The 21,429-nt window shown below is 39.2% G+C and overlaps 1 pseudogene; it reads left to right on the forward strand.

The window, feature by feature from the left end:
• The first annotated feature begins 20,759 nt into the window (after positions 1 to 20,759).
• Positions 20,760 to 21,122, forward strand: LOC139161208 (gametocyte-specific factor 1 pseudogene; annotated as a pseudogene).
• Positions 21,123 to 21,429: the final 307 nt, after the last annotated feature.

Genomic DNA, 21,429 nt, shown 5'->3' on the forward strand with positions numbered 1-21,429 from the left:
GGAGGAAAAAAGAGAAATGAGAAAATGATTGAGATAGAGAATGAGAGGAAAAAGAGAGAAACAAAAGAGAGAGAGAAGTGACTCTTGATTTAAAGCATATGATAAAAAGCACCAAAAGAATAAGAGAGAAAAAAACCCCAGCCCTCGCCTGTTTTTGGAAATGGTTCAAGAGTGTGTACATACACACACACACACACACACACACACACAATGAGTGGGGGAAGGAGACAGGGATGGAAAAAGAGAGAAGAGTGTCTTAGGGTGTCATTTTGTGTTATTTTGGTTGGTGGTGTGCCCCAGGATTTTGTAAATGTAAAAATGTGCTGCGGCTGAAAAAAGGTTGAAAATCACTGCTCTACACAACCATGCCGTTGTTTGAGGGCTGAGAAAGGTCTCCAGCTTCAGCTATAGTGCCTTTCTGATCAACCACCTTCTGCCTTTTAATTTTCCTGTGGAAGCTGGTAGCAGTTTTTCACTTCATAAATATTTTATACTGATAAAAACCTACGGTGTATGGCTATTTCTCCAGGCATAGGTCTTTCTGAATTCTATGCATATTATCAACATAGAAGTGAATCTAGGGCTCAGCCAGAATGTACAGCACAGCTTTCATTTGTTTAGTTGTATGAATGCACGCTTCAAATGAGTTTTCAGAAACAGATCTGCTCTCCTGGGCCAACAGTATGGAAGAGGTCAGTCTACAAATCAATATTATAAAAAGGAGACCGAGCCAAGTATGTAAACTATTGCATAGCACTCTAATTACACTAGTAAAATAATGCTTAGGATCACTCAACAAAAATGAAAGTCTATTGTGTTTAAGGAACAAGAATATTGTTACTAAATAAGTGAGAAACTCCTAGAAATCAATACTGCATGTACTTCATTAAGTATCAAAAGACTTTTGATTGTGTTAACTATAGCCAGCTGTGGAATATATTTAGAAAAATGGATTTCCTTTTTATTTGCTATGAAACTATGTAGGTCAGGAAGGCAAAATCTGAAAAACTTGGTGAAAAAAACCTGATAGCAGCTGGGCTGTGCAATGAGACATGACTATATGTTCTCTCTTTATTTATATCAATTTATACATTTTTTTGAGATAAACTGAATTAGAAGATGAGCTTGGTTTTAAATGGGGAGAAGAAACATCAATAACCTGCACTATGCTTATGATGCCTCTTGAAAAGCTAAAATTCAAATGAGTTAGAAGCTCTAATAATGTACATCAAATAGCAGTGGAAAAAATGAGACTGTTCTGCCGGGCTCTCTGGTAGGAGCCTCCCGAAAATTCAAGGGTACAAATTTCACACACACACACACACACGTTTGAAAATTCAAAACAATGTTCTTTATCCCAAAATTCAAAATAAACTAAGCACTCTTTTTGTATTGCAAAGAGCACTCATCCCAAAACAACTGGATAGTCTGTACAATTAACCTTAAGGAGTCATTAAATACTTAGCTAGCAGCTATGAAGAAACTTCACACCCCTTCTTCTTCCAACGAAGTGAGACACACACACATTGCTCTGCTTTGTTTTCAAAGGCGTGAAAAATCAACAAACAAAGTCCAGAAACCAGCAACACAGGATTCATGACGAACTGCAATCAGATACTCTTTCACAATGGCCAAATCCACACGCTGCTATTTATAGCAGCAGCACTAATTACTGGAGCCCCACCCAACCACAGGTGGCCTCATTTTCTCTTGCAATAATCCTTTCGTTGTTGTCTCCTATGCATCACTCTGTGCATGCGTGGATGTGTCATTAATTCTTGTTCAGAATCCAAAGATGATACAGATGATTGATCTCCTCCTGTGCTGTCTGCCAAACTCCCCTCTTCCCTGTCACTCATGCTGCCTTGGTCAGAGGAGGCTTCAACAGCAAAACAGGCCTGCGGCATGTGGATGTCTCCACCTGTACATTCCTTGGGGCAGGAGCTGGGCCAGAGCTAACCACAACAGAGACTAAGACTAAATATACAAAAGATCAAAGCAACTGGATTTAGAATTGGCAATAAATTATGGAAGTAATGGGTAGCTCCCTGCCTTTCATTTACTGTTAATGGTAAAGTAACACAAAATAAAATAGTCAAGAACAGACAAGAAATATGCAGTCTAGCACCTGGTGAAATAGCAAGGGATGTCATGAAAAATATATTTTAGATCATGTGATTGACAAAATTCAAAAATCATGCATACACCTCCCTCAAAGAGAATGAAAATTGTGGACTTTGTAGAAGCAGGAAAGAATACTGATGCTTTTGAACTTTTGTGTTGAAGTAGACTCTTGAGAATGCCAATAATAGAACAAATCAGTTTGAAGTACAAATAAACTGGCTGAAATTATCTTATTTTGGACACAGTATGCAAAAACACAGCTTCTCTGAAGAGCCCATTATGCTGGAAAGGTAAAAATGAACGATAGCAAGGTAGATAGAGTCCTTTATATCAGCAATAGATGCACCATTGTGAAAAGGCCAAGTTGAGGATGTATCCTCTTGTAAATCTTTATTTATTTATTTATTTATTTATTTATTTATTTATTTATTTATTTATTTATTTATTTATTCATTCATTCATTCATTCATTCATTCATTCATTCATTCATTTATTTATTGGATTTGTATGCTGCCCCTCTCCGGAGACTCGGGGCGGCTAACAGCAACAATAAAGCAGTGTACAATGGTAGTCTGATGTTAGAAATAATTAAAAGCGCATTAATATAAAAAAACCAAACATACATACATACATACCATGCATAGAATTGTAAAGGCCTAGGGGGAAAAGGGTCTCAATTCCCCCATGGCTGAAGGCAGAGGTGGGTTTTAAGCAGCTTATGAAAGGCAAGGAGGGTGGGGGCAATTCTAATCTTTGGGGGGAGTTGGTTCCAGAGGGCCGGGGCCGCCACAGAGAAGGCTCTTCCCCTGGGTCCTGCCAAGCGACATTCTTTAGTTGACGGGACCCGGAGAAGTTCCACTCTGTGGGACCTAACTGGTCGCTGGGATTCGTGCAGCAGAAGGCGGTCCCTGAGATAATCTGGTCCAGTGCCATGAAGGGCTTTATAGGTCATAACCACTAAATGGTCACTAAAAGCTGACATTGGTTTGATGGTATATAATCAATGATACTAACATGGCCTTCTGTATCATCAATTGCGTTTAAAACATATCAGAGAAATGAGAATGCAGCCAAAACATTCATAAAGCAAATTTGATTCTATAATTTACCTGTAAATGGATGAAAATAAGAAATAAATTATCGTATTTATTGCTCTTTCCTGATGGTGCTTTGTCATATTGCTATACAACTATTACCAGCATGGCCACTGGCTGAGAAATCTGAAACCATATGGGGTGTTGTCGGTGGGATAAGGTTGCTTTAATCCATGAATGTTTGCATAAAAAAGGAAATGCTTTTAAAAAAATGAATAAAATCAAAAGTTTGGCTAGAATTGTGATCTCAAATTTGCCCTCTGAGAACTCGATTGTTAGTCATGGAAGGGAAGAGTCATGGGTCAAACACACAAAAACAGAGACTGAGAAGTAATTGCAAGAAATTTTATTTAAAATTTGGTAAATGCCAGCAGTGGCAGGCAGGATGCACATGGAAGCATGTACACAGAGTAGCAAAGTCTCAAAGCATCAAGTGAATCAAGTGGGAAGGTCTTCCTTCTTTTGACTTGGGCCCATCACTGCTTCTCCTACAGAATACCTTGAATTTCAACTGTCTTCCCACTACGGCAGAAAATAATATTTGAGAATCATGTTTGTGTACTGACTGAAGACTCCAGATTAGAAACCGGGAATTTTAGTCTATTTTTAGTCTATTTTTAAAGCATAAATGTATTTATTTATTTATTTATTTATTTGTTTGTTTGTTTGTTTGTTTATTTATTTAAGTAGGAGGAAAATCTAAATCCTAAAAAAAAATCCATTAAAAAAAATCAACTTTGACTGTCCTTTGGAAAGACAGGTACTCAAGCTGAAGGTCAAATAGTTTGGCCACTAAATGAGAAAAGAGAGCTCACTGGAAAAGCCCCTGATGTTTGAAAAGATTGAAGGCAAAAGGAGGAGGGGATGGCGGAGGATGAGATGGTTATCTAGTGTCCTCAATGCAGTGGGCATCTGAGTTTGGGCAGACTCAGTGAGATAGTGGAGGTCAGGGGACCTGGCGTGCTATAGTCCATGGGTTTATGAAGAGTTGGGCATGACTTAGTGACTGAACAACAGCAAAAGGAGGAAAAGCAAGATGACTTTGGGTCAGTTACTCTTTCTCTCTACCTAATCCTAGGAAGAAGGCAATGACAAACCACTTCCAAATATCTCACCAAGAAAATTTGTCCAGGCAGTTCTTGGAGTCAAAATTTGTTCAACAGCATTAAAAAAAAGAATGTTGTCCCTCAGAGGTCGCAGATGAGCAAGCAGAGACCATAAGTTATTTGAGAAGCAATAATAACTTCCTAGAAGTTCTTCAGTCGATATCATAAAATAGCAAAGGCAATCTCATCTGGATAGTAAGGGCAATTTTTCATTGAAGCCTTAAAATGATTGCAAGCGAAATTGGCAAGAGTAAGCCTTGTAGGATTACTTTTATTTCAAATTGATTTTAACAGGGCAATTCCTCAGTAATGTTGTAATAGATATACACAATATATATTAGCTTTAGCAAAACATTTGATAAAGCACTCCATAATTTGCTGAGTAGCAAGCTAGTTAAGAATGGACTGGATGGCGTGTCTATTAAGTAGATTAGATTGGATGGAGAATCATACTTAAAATGTGGCTCCCCGTTTATGTTGTCTCTTTTTCATTTTGTCGATACAATTTTCTCCTTTCCTCCATTGATCATGTAAATTGTTACCTTGCTGTTCATAGTATGAAAGCCTTTTTTTTTTTGTCTTCATCTTGCCATTATAACAAGAACAACAACAACAGAGTTGGAAGGGACCTTGGAGGTCTTCTAGTCCAACCTCCTGCTTAGGCACGAAACCCTACACTATTTCAGATGGATGGTTATCCAACATCTGCTTAAAAACTTCCAGTGTTGGGGCATTCACAACTTCTGGAGGCAAGCTGTTCCACTGATTAATTGTTCTGATTGTCAAGAGATTTCTCCTTAGTTCTAAATTACTCCTCTCTTTGTTTAGTTTCCACCCATTGCTTCTTTATTTTATTTATTTATTTATTTATTTTGTCCAATACATAATACACGTTGAAGAGAATAGATATGTAATAATACAAATAAAGAAAAGAATAGAAGAAAAGATGTAAAAGTATAGGTGAACATATTTGAAAGGAAGAAAAGATAAATGAGATAAGGAGAGACAATTGGACAGGGGACGGAAGGCACACTGGTGCACTTATGCACGCCCCTTACTGGCCTCTAAGGAACCTGGAGAGGTCAATCGTGGATAGTCTAAGGGAAAAATGTTGGGGGTTAGGGGTTGACACTACTGAGTCAGGTAATGAGTTCCACGCTTCGACAACTGAAGTCATATTTTTTACAGTCAAGTTTGGAGCGATTAATATTAAGTTTGAATCTGTGGCGTGCTCTTGTGTTGTTGAGGTTGAAGCTGAAGTAGTCATTGACAGGTAGAACGTTGCAGCATATGATCTTGTGGGCAATACTTAGATCGTGTTTTAGGCAACGTAGTTCTAAGCTTTCTAGACCTAGGATTGATAGCCTGCTTTTGTAGGGTATTCTTGTTCTACCCTCAGGTGCTTTGGAGAATAGGTTAACTCCTTCTTCTTTGTGGCAACTCCTGAGATATTGGAACATTGCTATCATGTCTCCCCTGGTCCTTCTCATCAAACTAGCCATGCCCAGTTGCTGCAACCATTCTTCATATGTTTTAGCCTCCAGACCCCTAATAATCTTTGTCACTCTTCTCTGCACTTTTTCTAGAGTCTCAACATCCTTTTTGCATCACGGCGACCAAAACTGAATGCAGTATTCCAAGTGTGGCCTTACCAAGGCCTTATAAAGTAGCATTAACGTGATCTTTATTCTATCCCTCTGTTTAATGCAGCCTAGAACTGTGATGGCTTTTTTGGCAGTGCTGCATACACATAACCAACATCCCCTTTTTAAAAATTTCATATCACTTATCACTGTTCATGTTAGCTTCCTCCATAGTTTATGGTCTACACTGTTTTCTAAAATTGTCCATAAACATACAGCCTTTCTCTCCCCCTCCCGCAATGTTGCTATTGCACTGAACAAAGAGATAGTCCTCAACTTACAACAGTTCACTTAATGGACCATTACAATGACACTGAAAAATTTGACTTATGACCGTTTTTCAGTTACAGCGTTTACAGCAGCGCTGCAAAGTGATGGTGTGATCAAAATTCAGTCACTTGGCAACTACCAGTAGTTCATATTTATGACCATTGCAGCGTCCCAAGGTCATGTGATCCTCTTTTGGACCTTCTGACCAGCAAAGACAATGGGGAAGCCAGAGTCACTTAACATCCAGGTTACTAACTTACCAACTGCAGTGATTCACTTAACAATTGGGGCAAGGAAAGTCATAAAGGGGAGCAAAACTCACTTAACAAATGTTCTGTTTGCTTAGCAACAAAAATTTTGGCCTACGTTCTGGTGTGTACCTGTGCAGATAGTTTTATCCCCCAATAGCACTTGCCAGAAGAGTGCAATTTGTTAAATGAATGCACTTGCCTTTTTATGCGTCACACAAAACAATAAAATGATTTAGATGTACAGTAGATGCTTTGCAATGGCTTAAGTTTAGTCCATCTGCTTTATATAAGTTTGAAAACATTGTTTCCCATTGGTCATTCTAAGTTAGAGGCCACCACCTAGGGCCATTAATCTTTTCTCAAAATCACCTCTTTAAAAACTCATTACACTCCGTACAATTTGTGAGAAGCAATTTCTCTTTCAGCTAATTTCAATCAATAACATGTCCTTTTTATGAGAAGCACCTCCATATCTCCCCACCCCCGTGCTGTTCTTCGGAATGGACAATTGCCAGTCTGGTAGACAAGAAATAATCATTAAAGTTCATATCCTCACTGGTAATTTGGGCTCTTGTCCAGCAGAAAGGAATGTCAAAGGACATTTTGTTCAAATCTAAAATGATGCAGAGACAGAAGGAACAGAATAGAATAGAATGGAATGGAACGGAACGGAACGGAACAGAACAGAATTCTGTTCTAGCTACCCAACCTGAGGGGGGGGGAAACCCAGGGAGGAGAGCGCATAAACGCGAAGCAAATTGTCACCCCCAGCGAGCAACACTGGTAAGGTTGTAGGTCGAGGACTTAACAGTTCACTTGAACAATGATGATCGTTCAAGCCACTACCACCTAATCACATGGCCAGCAAGCTACTCCTACCCAGTCACAAGGAATTTGTTTTGGTGCATATGCTCCCAGTGTACATAAAAGAAAAGATACATTTGTCAAGAATCATGAAGTTCAACACTTAATGATTGTCATCGGGTACAAATAAGCAATCAGGAAACAATATTAATATAAATCATAAGGATACAAGCAACAAGTTAAAGTCATACAGTCAGGGGTTGGTAGCAGGCAGGACGTGGTAGAACACAGATCCATCAGCAGAAATCAAGATGTGTGAGCAACTCCAGCTGATCGGCATCTGTCACTTCCTGGATTACTGGTCTCTGCTTGGCTCTCCTTTTTTCCTCTGCTGCTGCTGCTGCATCTGCGCGCCTTGCTTTTTTCCTCTTTCCTCCTTTCTGGACTCAGACAAGCTTCCCTCTCTCCTGCTTGGCTCCCCTCCAGCCTCATGTGGCCACCTCCCACCTGAGGTGCAAGCAGAAAGCATGGGTGGCAAAACCCATTCACCTAGCTACCCAGCCTGAGGCAGGGGGGCAACCCAGGGAGGAGAGTGCGGAAAACACGAAGCAAATTGTCACCCCTAGCGAGCAACACTGGTAAGGTTGTAGGTCGAGGACTTAACAGTTCACTTGAACAATGATGATCATTCAAGCCACTCCCACCTGATCACATGGCCGGCAAGCCACTCCTACCCAGTCACATGACCATTAAGCCACACCCACAGTGTGGCAGTAAATATTTTGGCTGCCCATTACTGCATACAGTCATTAGTGGGAGGAGGTGCATGATAGGAACGATGAGATTAAAGTTCTCAGGAGGGTTCAAGCAAAAACACTTGCCCAGGACCAGTTTGGGTGATTGTGAGCAAGCTGAACAGGACCAAGGTCTTGTTCTCACAGCACAGAATGTAAAGATTCAATATGGTCATATTTGCTTTAGTTTTGTAAGTATCACTGCTTTCTTTTATGGCAGGGCAGATGGAGAGGCAGAAGACTCTGACAGATCACTTAGAACAACTGTCACTGCATCGACTGGAAAGAAGCTCTCGATCCTTCAAAGCAACAGAAATCCTTGCTTTCTTCTGCCCTTCCCAGGATTCTTGAAGGACAGAGCCCTTGTGCAGAGTTGCCCAATATAGCAACCCAGCAGCAGATTCCCATTACGGCTGCTATCTTTGTGCTGTGCGCGCAGCTTCGGGCCCCTTGCATGCTTGTGCATGCATCCCAGCATGGTTTTGCTTCTGCACATGCACAGGAAGAGAAATCTCACGAGGGGATGCCCGCACAAAATTTTGGCGATTTTTTTTGCTTCCGTGCAAGCGCGTAAGGAAAAAAATCACCGAAATCTCATGAGTACATGTGTCGCCTCGTGAGATTTTGGTCCCTGTGCATGCACAGAAACAAAAACATGCTGCAATGTGCATGCATGCAAGAGACCTGAAGCTGTGCGCACAGTGCAGCGATCGCTACTGGTGCGCTGTCCTTTACCATAGTGGTAGCAACCCACTACTGTAGCAATAACAATAGCACTTCGATTTATATACTGCTTCACAATGCTTTACAGCCCTCTCTAAGTGGTTTACTGAGTCGGCATATTGCCCCTTCCCCAACAATCTGCATCTTCTATTTATTAATCTTGGAAGTAGGGGTAGGATTCAGTGAAGGACCACACTTCTTACCTCCTACCGGAGCACAGAAGCAAAAAATCGGCAAAAAATCACCAAAATCTCACTCTTGCGCACCTTCTTATGCAAGATTTGGCTGTGTATACACAGAAGCCAAATCATGTGTAGGGGCACGAATCCCAGCGACCGATTAGGTCCCACAGAGTTGGCCTTCTCCGGGTCCCGTCGACTAAACAATGTCGTTTGGTGGGTCCCAGGGGAACAGCCTTCTCTGTGGTGGCCCCGACTCTCTGGAACCAGCTCCCCCTGGAGATTAGAACTGCCCCCACCCTCCTTGCCTTTCGTAAACTCCTTAAAACCCACCTTTACCACCAGGCATGGGGGAATTGAGATATCTCTCCCGGGCCTGTACAATTTATGTATGGTATGTTCGTGTGTATGTCTGCTTAATAACGGGTTTTTTAAAATGTTTTTAAATTATTAGATTTGTCATGAATTGTTTTATTGCTGTTGTGAGCCACCGTGAGTCTGTGGAGAGGGACGGCATACAAACAAACAAACAAACAAACAAACAAACAAATAAATAAATAAATATCCCGCAGCTGTGCACTTGGGCACATCGGCTGCTGCCCGCTACTGTTAGGATCTATATTATTTTCACTACAGGCTCTGTGGGCGTGGCTTATTTTGTGGGTGTGACTCGATGGTCAAATGATAGTGGATGTGGCTTCATGGTCATGTGGCTGGGCAGGCATGGCTTCATGGGTGGGTGTGGCCAACTTAATGTCACTCACGTCAAGTGGTGCCTTGCCTGGCTCCGCCCCCCCCTCTCACACACACTCACATACTCCTCTGTCTCTCTCTCGCACGCACGCACGCACACACACACACAAACACACACATACACTCTCTCACACACGCACAAACCGCAGAGACTGGGCCATGCAGAGCTGCTGCTCCAGGAAGATCAGCTTCTCCCGTCCTTCCTGGAGAGTGCCTCTCCATGTTGCTGTTGTCAAAGGCTGATCGGCGCCCGCTGCCCTCCACCCAAGAGAGAGGAAACGGAGCCCTTGCCCTCTTCCTGAGCCAGAAGCAGTAGTTAAGGGCAGAGGTCACTATGTCCCCTGGCACGTGCTAGAAAATAAAGCTCCTTTTCTCATTCGAGGTTCACATCAAATACAGAGGTGAGCCATATTGAATATGCAGGATTTAAAGCAAATTGCATTCATTGCTTGCCAGTATTTTTCTTTTTTCAAACTTGGCAACTTTAAAATGTCTGCATTTAACTACCAGAATTCAAAGTCAACACATCTTAAAGTTGCCAAGTTTGAAAGTGTTGTACTAAAGTGCATTAAATGTGTGATTTTATTAAATGGTCCTTTTAACGGGCATCGTGATAACAAGCTTCGGAAATCTCTATGTTAGAACAGGAGTGTCTGACTGTAACCTCATTCTTTCTGTCTCTAGCTCTAAAATGCAAATTTCTAAGTCAATCCCATCCTCCTCATTTGTCCTTTCAATTTCCCAGAGAACAGAGTGGCCCTGGAGAAAGATGATTTAATTAAACTTCGCTTATGCTAGGATTGTGGGGTAGGGCTGTTCTTGAATTCAGGATGAAAAATCCAATATCTGAAGTTTCTAGATCTACTCAGTTAATCCTTTATTACAACCAATGACCAGTATTCCATTTACAAAAGCATAGACATATCAGTTTAACAAAAAAGTATATCAGTTTAACAAAAAAGTATTAAAATGAAAGACTCTAAGGGTAATAGATATAATAGATAGAATGCTGTTATTTTATTTTGGGTCTTCAAAGATATTTTCCCTGGGCCTCAGTCTCCCTTCTAGATGGGCAGAATTTCCATGGATTTCTATATAGGCCTACTCATTGTTCCTTGGGCCTTACTTGTTCTTAAGGTGCAACCAGTGGTTAAATGTATTTACCTTCCCTACCGGTTCGGAAGTGCGTGCTTTGTGCGTGCTCTTTGTACATGCTCATCACTGTCGCATGCACTTTTTCACCCTCTGTGCATGTACAGAAGACTTTGCACATGACCAGAGGGTTAAAAAAAGAAAATGGCGATGTCTGGATGAGTGGGCGGAGCCTTGTGCTGCTGCTACTACCGGTTCTCTAAATCAGTGTTTCCCAACCTTGGCAACTTGAAGATATCTGGACTTCAACTCCCAGAATTCCCCAGCCAGCATTCGCTGGCTGGGGAATTCTGGGAGTTGAAGTCCAAATATCTTCAAGCTGCCAAGGTTAGGAAACACTGCTCTAAATCACCAGCAGCGGCATCTACAAGTACACCCAAATCAGGCAGAACTGGTGTATTTCATTCCTGGGTGTAATCCCTTTGCTTTAAGATAGAGTAGAATAGGATTCTTCATTGGCCAATGTGATTGGACACATAAGGAATTTGTCTTTGATGCATTTTTTCTCAGTGTACATAAATGAAAAGATACATTTGTCAACAATCATGAGTGTTGTGGTTAGCTCTGGCCCAGCTCCTGCCCCAAGGAATGTGGAGGTGGATGTGGGGGAGACATCCACATGCTGCAGGCCTGTTTTGCTCCCAGTAGAATCTGATGACGAAGTCTCCTCTGACCAAGGAAGCATGAGTGACAGGGAAGAGGGGAGTTTGGCAGACAGCCCACAAGGAGATCAGTCATCTATATCATCCCTGGATTCTGAACAAGAATTAATGACACATCCACGCATGCGTAGAGTGATTCATAGGAGACAACAACTGAAGGATTATTACAAGAGAAAATGAGGCCACCTGTGGTTGGGTGGGGCTGCTGTAATTAGTGCTACAGATAAAAGTGCAGCCTGGTATGTTTGACTCATGGCAGTTTATCTGATTCATTGTTTTGTCAATATTGTGGTTTTTGCTGTTCAGGATTGTGTGTGTGTGGGCTCTCTGGACTTTAGAATTGGATTATAAAAACTTTTGGGTTTTCCTTTTATCATGTGGTGTGTGTCTTCCTGGACTAATTACCCTGTAATTACGTGCGGTTGAGACACGCCGGCCCGGCAGAACACATGAGGTACAACATTTAATGATTGTCACAGGGGTCAAATAAGCCATGAGGAAACAATCAATATTCATAAAAATCTTAAGGATACAAGCAACAAGTTACGAATACCATCTGTGTTTCTCTTTGCTTTTCTTCTCTTTGTCTGCCTGCTGTTTATCTGTTTATTCTGCCTGCTGTTTATCCAAGGGATTCCTAATATGGGATTAATTCCTTCTGCTTCCCCCACCCCAATAGAGTACGAGATCTTTGAGTCTTTTCACAGTCGCATGTAGTTAGCAGGGTGCTAGACTCTGCTTAACTCGGTAATACCATTCATTCCCTATAAATAAATCTCCTTTATGCTAGAGTAATACAGAGGTGAAATCCTCCCACTTTGGGCATGCCTGCTTGTGGTTGGAAAGCCAATAGGTAGAGTGAGGCTTCGTCCATCTGCTTGGACACATGGGTTCTTTACCCTCTGCGCATGTGCAAAGTATTATTCGGAGAGGGGCGGCATATAAATCTAATAAATTATTATTATTATTATTATTATTATTATTATTATTATTATTATTATCACCATCATCATCATCATCATTATTATGTCAGTACAACACAGCAAACGAGATCACTATGCTGGATTTCGTATTTCATCACCAGTCGGGCGCTTCCCAAGCATGATGTAGCGGCGAATTATGTTTGCCGATCCAAGTAAAGTGGCCTTTTGCAATTGACAGATGGAGATTTTGTCAATTCCAATGGTTTTCAAATGTCCGCTGAGATCCTTTGGCACTGCGCCCAGCGTGCCAAGTACCACAACTACAAGTACTACAACTTCAGGTCATCCATATACAGCAGGTGTGAAAATTTTGGTGAATTCCTAGCAGTTTGGTAGCCTAGGTTTGTATACTGTAGGATGAGTGACAGTGGGATTATAGCGATGATGAATAGCAATGGGGACAAAGAGTCCCCCTGGAAGATGGCCCTTCTGATGTTGATCAGTCCATAGCTTTCCTTCCCAACAAAAAGCTCACTCTTCCAATATTTCATCGCCTTTTCTATGAATTTCCTGATGTTTTCATTGACTCCAATGATTTCCCGGCATTTTATGATCCAGCTGCGTGGCAATGAGTCAAAGGCTTTCTTGTAGTTCAAAGGCTTTCTTGTATTATTATTATTATTATCATTATTATTATTATTTATTTATTTATTTATTATTATTTATTATTATTATGTGCATGTGCAGACGTTAAAAGAACCCAAATGGTGGAATCTGGGTAGGTGGACAAAGTCTCACTCTACCATCTCTACCAGCTCTCCGACCACCGGCAGTCATGCCTGAACTGGGAGTATTTCACCTATGGAGTAATAAACCTGCTTTGCTAATCATTGCTCAGATCTGAGTCTTGCTTTCGGGAATGCTCATGCACACAAAGAAGGTCAAGACAAACAATTTTAACAGCAATCATGGAAAATTCAATTTAACATCTGCTGCCTTTCATTACATCACTAAATCTACTGCCTTGAGTGGCTGCTTGACTCTGGAATCTTGCCAAGACTCAGTGTTATGAATATTTGTGCACCAATAGAAATGAAAAAGGCCTAGAAATTTGCAATTGTCTTATATTGTAAGTAGTACACATTCAGGAATCGATCCGAAACTGAGTGATTTTGGCTTTCAGATTTTGTCACAGGAATGATTGTGGATTGTTCATCATCCCCAGCACCTATTTTGTGGACCTTGTGGTTCTCAGAATACCACCAAACTGCATTGCTAAAATTCTGCACCCCAAAACAAGATTTTTCGATGTTGCTATCCCCCCCCCCCTTTGGAGAGTGGGGCAAGCCTCTTTCCAAGACTAAAAATATTGGTTTTGCTCATTAAGTGAAACCTACACATCTTTATCCGTGTTAAAAAAGATCACCTACCAGGTTCATCTAGGTATAAAAATATCTTATGTACATTAAGCAGAAAAGTCCATTATGTTACTTAGCCTTGTCTATTTTTATACTCATGGTTCTTTCGATATGATAAGCCAAGTTGGAAAAATAACTACTATCTGTTGTTGTTATGAAAAAAATCTGTTCCTTCCACTTAGTTGGAGAGAGACAGTTTATACACTTAACTTTCCTCCTTATTCTCAGAAACTGATGAGATACTTCAATCAAAGAAAACACCTGTTTTTGCCTTTTAAAAATGCATATGGCTTTAATTTTAATCAGCCTGTTTTGGAGGGGAGGGGAAAGAGAGGAATTGCAAAATGAAAGAACTTCACAAATCTTTTCCAGAATTGCTTTATAGGTTAGTTTAACTTGACACATTTCACTGCGGTGTTAAGTTGACTTATGATCATCTGTAGTACAAAGCTGCTGATTCCAGTTCAGGTGGGGATATTTTTTATATTAGCATATGAGTGTGGCTGACAACCATACACGCATCTATCTTTGTATCTTTTTTTTATGGGCTCTGCAAATGGGTCATGGCCAAGGACAAAACACATTAGCAGAAAGTCTTGGATCATCCACTGTGAAATGAAAAGGCTCCGTGTATCTTAGAAATGCAGGATAGGCTGAGAATGCTTTCTACCAGCCGCTGAGCCTCTGTTTCTGCTTGTCTGTGTGGCAAATTGTGTCCTAATTCTGTCATTGTGTGAATTTCTTGGGGGGAGGTAAGTTGAAAAATTTAAACTGAATTACAATAATAGTAGTAGTAGTCACCCTTTCATTGGGCCTGGTATTCTGTGAAATATTGGAAACAAACTTTATTTCTACACATCCAAATTAAGAAACATTACCCAAATAAAATGACAACCAATAATTTGAAATTATTATATTATATTATATTATATTATATTATATTATATTATATTATATTATATTATATTATATTATATTATATTATATTATATTATATTATATTATATTATATTATATTATATTATATTATATTATATTATATTATATTATATTATATTATATTATATTATATTATATTATATTATATTATATTATATTATATTATATTATATTATATTATATTATATTATATTATATTATATTATATTATATTATATTATATTATATTATATTATATTATATTATATTATATTATATTATATTATATTATATTATTTTTATTTTTTATTTTTTTATTCGATTTTTATGCCGCCCTTGTCCTTAGACTCAGGGCGGCTTACAACATGTTAGCAATAGCACTTTTTAACAGAGCCAGGCTATTGCCCCCACAATCCGGGTCCTCATTTTACCCACCTTGGAAGGATGGAAGGCTGAGTCAACCTTGAGCCGGTGATGAGATTTGAACCGCTGACCTTCAGATCTACAGTCAGCTTCAGTGGCCTGCAGTACAGCACTCTACCTGCTGCGCCACCCCGGCTCATTAGATTAGATTAGATTAGATTGGATTGGATTGGATTGGATTGGATTGGATTAGATTAGATTAGATTAGATTAGATTAGATTAGATTAGATTAGATTAGATTAGATTAGAATTCTTTATTGGCCAAGTGTGATTGGACAAACAAGGAATTTGTCATTGGTGCATATGCTCTCAGTGTACATAAGAAAATATACATTTGTCAAGAATCATGAGGTACAACACTTAATGATTGTCGTAGGGGTCAAATAAGCAATGAGGAAACAATCAATATTAATAAAATCTTAAGGATACAAGCAACAAGTTACAGTCATACAGTCATAAGTGGGAGGAAATGGGTGATAGGAGTGATGAGGAAAAAAACTAGTAGTAATAGTAGTGCAGACTTATTAAATAGTTTGATAGTGCTGAGGAAACTATTTGTTTAGCAGCGTGATGGCATTCAAGAATAACTTATTCTTGTGTCTAGTTGTCTTGGTGTGCAGTGCTCTGTAGCAACGTTTTGAGAGTAGGAGTTGAAACAGTTTATGTCCAGGATAGGAGGGATCAGTAAATATTTTCACAGCCTTCTTTTTGACTCGTGCAGTATGGAAGACAGATTGGCAGCAATTATTTTTTCTGATTATCCTCTGTTCTGATTATCCTCTGAAGTCTGTTTTGGTCTTGTTGGATTGCAGAACCAAACCAGATAGTTATAGAGGTGCAGATGACAAACTCAGTGATTCCCCTGTAGAACTGTATCAGCAGTTCCTTGGGCAGTTTGAGCTTCCTGAGTTGGCGCAGAAAGAAATGTTTTTTTAGAAAAAAAATGATCGAGGCAAATGCTAATTATGCATTGTATCTTGTATTATTTATTTAGCTGTTTGGTCAATTAATAAAATATTCTTAAACAAGCCCTTACTGCAAAGGATCTGACAGCAAATCCTTACAAAGCAAGAAAAAAACAAGCTTTAAAAACAACCCAACTAAAAAAACAAATGTTTTTTTTTAAAACAGAATTTTAAAACAGAAAATATAGGGATTTAAGGCAGAAAAGATGCAAACCACACTTTTTGATACCTCTTTAAATAAGCTGCCTCTTTTCTTAGACTTGCCTTGTAGCCATATGATCCAAGGAAAATAGGGTTTAGTGAGGAATTGTTGCTTCAATTCTGGCACGGTATAGCAAGCTGCTTTTATAATGGGTGTGGGTATGCTGTAAGCATTCCCTAAACTCAAATGCAACTTTTCCTGACATCATACAACTATTGCAAGATCAGTGAAAGATACAGCTTTTTTTAAATTGGAGCGCTATAGATGCAGCATGTTTACCCACAATTATTTTGAAGCATATTTTCAGCTTTGCATCTGAAGCTTTGCACATCGCTTACTAAAATTTAGTTTTTTAAAAGATGGAGAAAACATGGTAACATTAAGGCTTGGCAAGTGATACGATGGCTGTCATGGACCCTCCATGTCACCATCACGTGAGAATCTCTGCAGGATAGAGAATGGGAACCTAATGCAGCTGCAGCTTCCACATCAGCCGTTGTCCTGTTAAAACTTTATGCCACTGTTGAAGCCTGTCTAGAACCCTTCGAATCTTCTCATCCTCCTTCTCTTCAACCTCCTCTTCCTTTATCCACTGTCTGACAAATTAAGTTGTCAGCAGAAGGAGGCAGGAGTTGGTTGAACCTCTGACTCGTGGCAGAGTTAATTTCCCACCAAATGTCATGCTAGTTGAAATGTCCCAGTGCCACAAACACTGCTGATAAAATAAAGTAAGAAATTTATCCATACCTTCTGCATGATGAACTGATCTATAATAAGTTCCCTTGATAATATCATTTTGGGTTTCCCCCCTTTTATTCCTACCTAAATATTCTCATCTGGATCTCATTCTTTTATTTTATTTTATTTTATTTTATTTTATTATTTTTTTTATTTTTTTAAATTATTTTATTATTTTATTATTATTATTATTTTTATTTATTTATTTATTTATTTATTCCAATACAAATTGAAAGTTAAAGAGAATAAAAACATGTAGTAGTAAATACCAGGGAAGGGATAGAAGAAGAGATATGAGAATAGAATACATCAATGAAGAGTAGAGGAAGGATATATGGATGGGAGAAAAGATATATAAAATATAGGAGAGACAATTGGACAGGGGACGGAAGGCGCACTAGTGCACTTATGCTCGCTCCTTTCTGACCTCTAAGGAATCTGGAGAGGTCAACCGTGGAAAGTCTAAGGGAAAAATGTTGGGGGTTGGGGGTTGACACCACAGAGTCTGGTAATGAGTTCCACGCTTCAACAACTCGATTGCTAAAGTCATATTTTTTACAATCAAGTTTGGAGCGGTTGATATTAAGTTTGAACCTGTTGCGTGCTCTTATGTTATTGTGGTTGAAGCTGAAGTAATCGTTGACAGGCAGGATGTTCTCTAAAAATTATTTTTATACAGCCATATTTACAGTGCAACGTCCCCTACTTTCCTGCTGAATCTGTTCCTTCTAGCTAAAGTGTAACCTTACCAGGCTGTGTCCCAATCCATATGTGGTTTCAGTAATGTCTGTAATATTGTATTTATCCTCCTGTATTTCCTGTCTGTTCCCCATCACCTGAGATTGTGAGTGGTAGTCCCTTCTGCTGGTTTCACTGTAGTTATCAACTTCAAAACAGTTCAGGCCTGCTGCAGACATCTTTCAGTTTCTCAGATTTTCACAAAGCGCATGAGGGAGAAGTCTGGCAGGTCAGACCAGGCAACAACAACAGACCAACCTGTGGGAACTCAGGCAATCTCAACAGGTGCTGGCCAGAGACTGAGGTGAGTTGCCAAGGAGACGTCAAAAGAACACCTAATTGGAGAATGAGACCTGTGACCATGAAGGAGTGAATTATCTATTCTTTAATTATACTGAAACCATTAATTATATTTAGAGCTGGTCTCGTTTTCAAGTGTGCCAAAATGATGTACTTAATAAAACAGGTTTTTTTGAGAATGCTGAAATTCTCAGAGTGATAAATTTGTTGGGTTCGTTAGTCGAAATCTTGACCTTAAACCAGCTCTAAATATTCCCTGTGGTTTCAGTATAATTAAAGAATTGATGATTCCCTCCCTCATGATCATAGATCACATTGTCCAAGTTTTCCCTCTCCCATCATGCTTTTCTCTTGGGTGTTGGCCCCAGATCCTGTGGATAATTGGTTCTGGGTTTAGTTGCTCTTCCTTTTGCTCTCATTATTATTATTATTTATTAGATTTGTATGCCGCCCCTCTCCAGAGACTCGGAGCGACTCACAACAACAAAATACAGTACAAATCTAATGATTAAAAACAGTTTAAAACCAATTAATATAAAAGTCATACATCCCAAACAAACCATACATAAAATGGAACGGCCCAGGGGAATCAATTTCCCCATGCCTGACGGCAGAGGTGGGTTTTAAGGAGTTTGCGAAAGGCAAGGAGGGTGGGGGCAGTCCTGATCTCCGGGGGGGAGTTGATTCCAGAGGGACGGGGCCGCCACAGAGAAGGCTCTTTCCCTGGGCCCGCCAGACAACATTGTTTCATTGACGGGACCTGGAGAAGGCCAGCTCTGTGGCCTTCATTTAACCATCTCCTGATTAAATTGGCAAGGCATGTGCCAAACATAAGTTTTTAAGTCTTGTAATATATAGACTATCTCTTCCCAGAAGTCCTTCATGTAGTAAGTAAAGTCCTTGATCAGGAACATAAATCTTTTTTGGTGGCACTATCAGTGTAGATAGTTAATGTCTGGAATCCTGTTTGGTCTTCTTACATTTTGAACTTCAATTGGAAAGCTGACAAAAAAACACTACTTATTCCAGCCACAAGACTCAATTTGTGGCCGACATGAGAAACTTAAAAATTACAGTAATTTGTAATTACCAAGTGAGATGACATTTAATTTTAATGAAATTTGTTTTTATAAGTGACTAGACGGGGCAGGGGAAACAAGACTTTCTAAAAATTAATTCTATTTTGCCAGGATAAGTCTAAAGGGGCTTTGAATTAAATGGTTCTTCCATCCTTTGACTATCCTTCCCCTAATAGCAGCTGCTTTTATTAAAATGAGAAGGGGGAGGGAAAACCAGGAGGATAGCTATAGTCATTTTAAAAGTATTTATTTATTTATTTATTTATTTATTTATTTATTTATTTATTTATTTATTTATTTATTGTGTCGGTATTGAAATTGTTTTATTGATCAATGGTGTTTTGAGTTCAAAACACTGAGAGATAAGAGAAGTTTATTAGTTTATAAAATGAAAGTTAGATATTTTTTTGCAGTAATCCATTTATACCAATTGTCCCACATATTATAGTAATCAGAATCTTTTTTATTATGAATCTCCATTGTGATTTTTGACCTCTCCGCACATTCCATAATCTTAGAAATGATTGTTAATATTGGAGGAGTTTTTTCTTGTTTCCAATACTGTGCGTATGAGATTCTTGCGGCCATTATAATCTGTAGGATGAGATATTTTTCTGGTTGGGTAAGTTTCTGTCTAAATATACCCAATAAGTAGATTTCAGGTTTAAAAAGTAAGTTAATTGAGGTGACTTGGTCTATCAAGTTTTTAATAATTTTCCAAAATTTTTGGGTGTAGGTGCAGGTCCACCATGTGTGGTAATAAGTTCCTGGTTTTAATTTGCATTTCCAGCAGTTGGCAGGGAAATTTGGAAACATTTTTGATAATCTTGCTGGAGGAAGATGCCATCGGTAGAACATCTTCAATTGATTCTCTTTGTAGGAAATTGCTGTGGTCATTTTATAATTTGTTGTCCATGTTTTTTCCCAATCTACTAAATTGATCGTGTAACCAAAATTTTGGGCCCAGTAAGCAGCATAATATTTAGAAAGACAGTGATAAGGAACAGGGAGGAGGTTCAGGACACAAGAACTAAAACAACTGAAATACATTAACCTGACTACAGTATGTGTGGAAGGAACACTGGATTCCTGGTCATGTACTGATTTCCTGAACTGGACTGATGTCCAGAATCAAGAATAGGATGTTGCTAGTTGATGGATGAGACCAATCCAAAGAAATGGACCCACCCTATGGACCAACGTAATGATTATACATGTCTAAATAGGAAAGGTCCTTCAAAAATATTCTAGAAAGTGGTAAGATGGAGATCTGTAAAAATCTTGGTTCTATAAAGAAGAGAAGAACCAATGGCAAGAATTAGGTTGGTTCTTCGCCATCCACCATTCTCGTGTTTATTGATTTGGTCAGAAAAGTGTTGCTAAGTAGAGCTCTTACTAGTGATCTAGATTTAGATGATTTGGGAGAAGCTTCAACTGGTGAACCGCTGAGTCAGGAGTCACGCAGGAGCACAACCACCCAGCAGTCTTCCCACATCCCTCATGGATCCGGAATTTCTGATTCAGTGTCCCTATGACAAAAACCATCAGATCAGAGCCAGCCACTTCCCTTATCACTTGGTGAAGTGCAGGGAGAACAATGAGAAGATTGCTAAAAGAATGGTAACATGTCCCTACAATGCTCGCCATAGAATTCGCAAGGAAAAATTCAATTCCCATCTTGAATCCTGTGAGGATAAAATTGATTTGGATGTGTTCAAAGGAGCTACCAATATAAACATGAGATTCAAAAAGGAAACTGGTATGGAATGCCCATCACCGCAGGAGGACTGGGAAGCTGATGCTGATAAATATCCTGCTCCTGTTTTTATTTTTGGGAAGAGCTATTCTGCACAGAAAAAGTAGAATCTACAACTTCAATGGTTTTATCATGAAGATCCCATTGGAAGAAGAAATCGGGACAATTTTTTTAAAATTCAAAGCTATCCTTTTAAACATTAAAATTTGTTAAAATATGTTTTATTCAAATAAAACTTAATAAAATTGAAAATAAAGTTAGCTCCAACTGCAAAAAAAATAGATTTAGATGATTTGGATTCAAAAAGAAAAAATCCAGGTATATGGATGAACAAATTATACTTACTGGCTCTTCCTTAAATCAAATGCATTTTCCCCAGGATTGTGTGTTTTTTGAAGCTGCTGAGAAGTGGTA

Source organism: Erythrolamprus reginae, chromosome 1 (genome assembly GCF_031021105.1).
Source record: "Erythrolamprus reginae isolate rEryReg1 chromosome 1, rEryReg1.hap1, whole genome shotgun sequence".
NCBI lineage: Eukaryota > Metazoa > Chordata > Lepidosauria > Squamata > Dipsadidae > Erythrolamprus > Erythrolamprus reginae.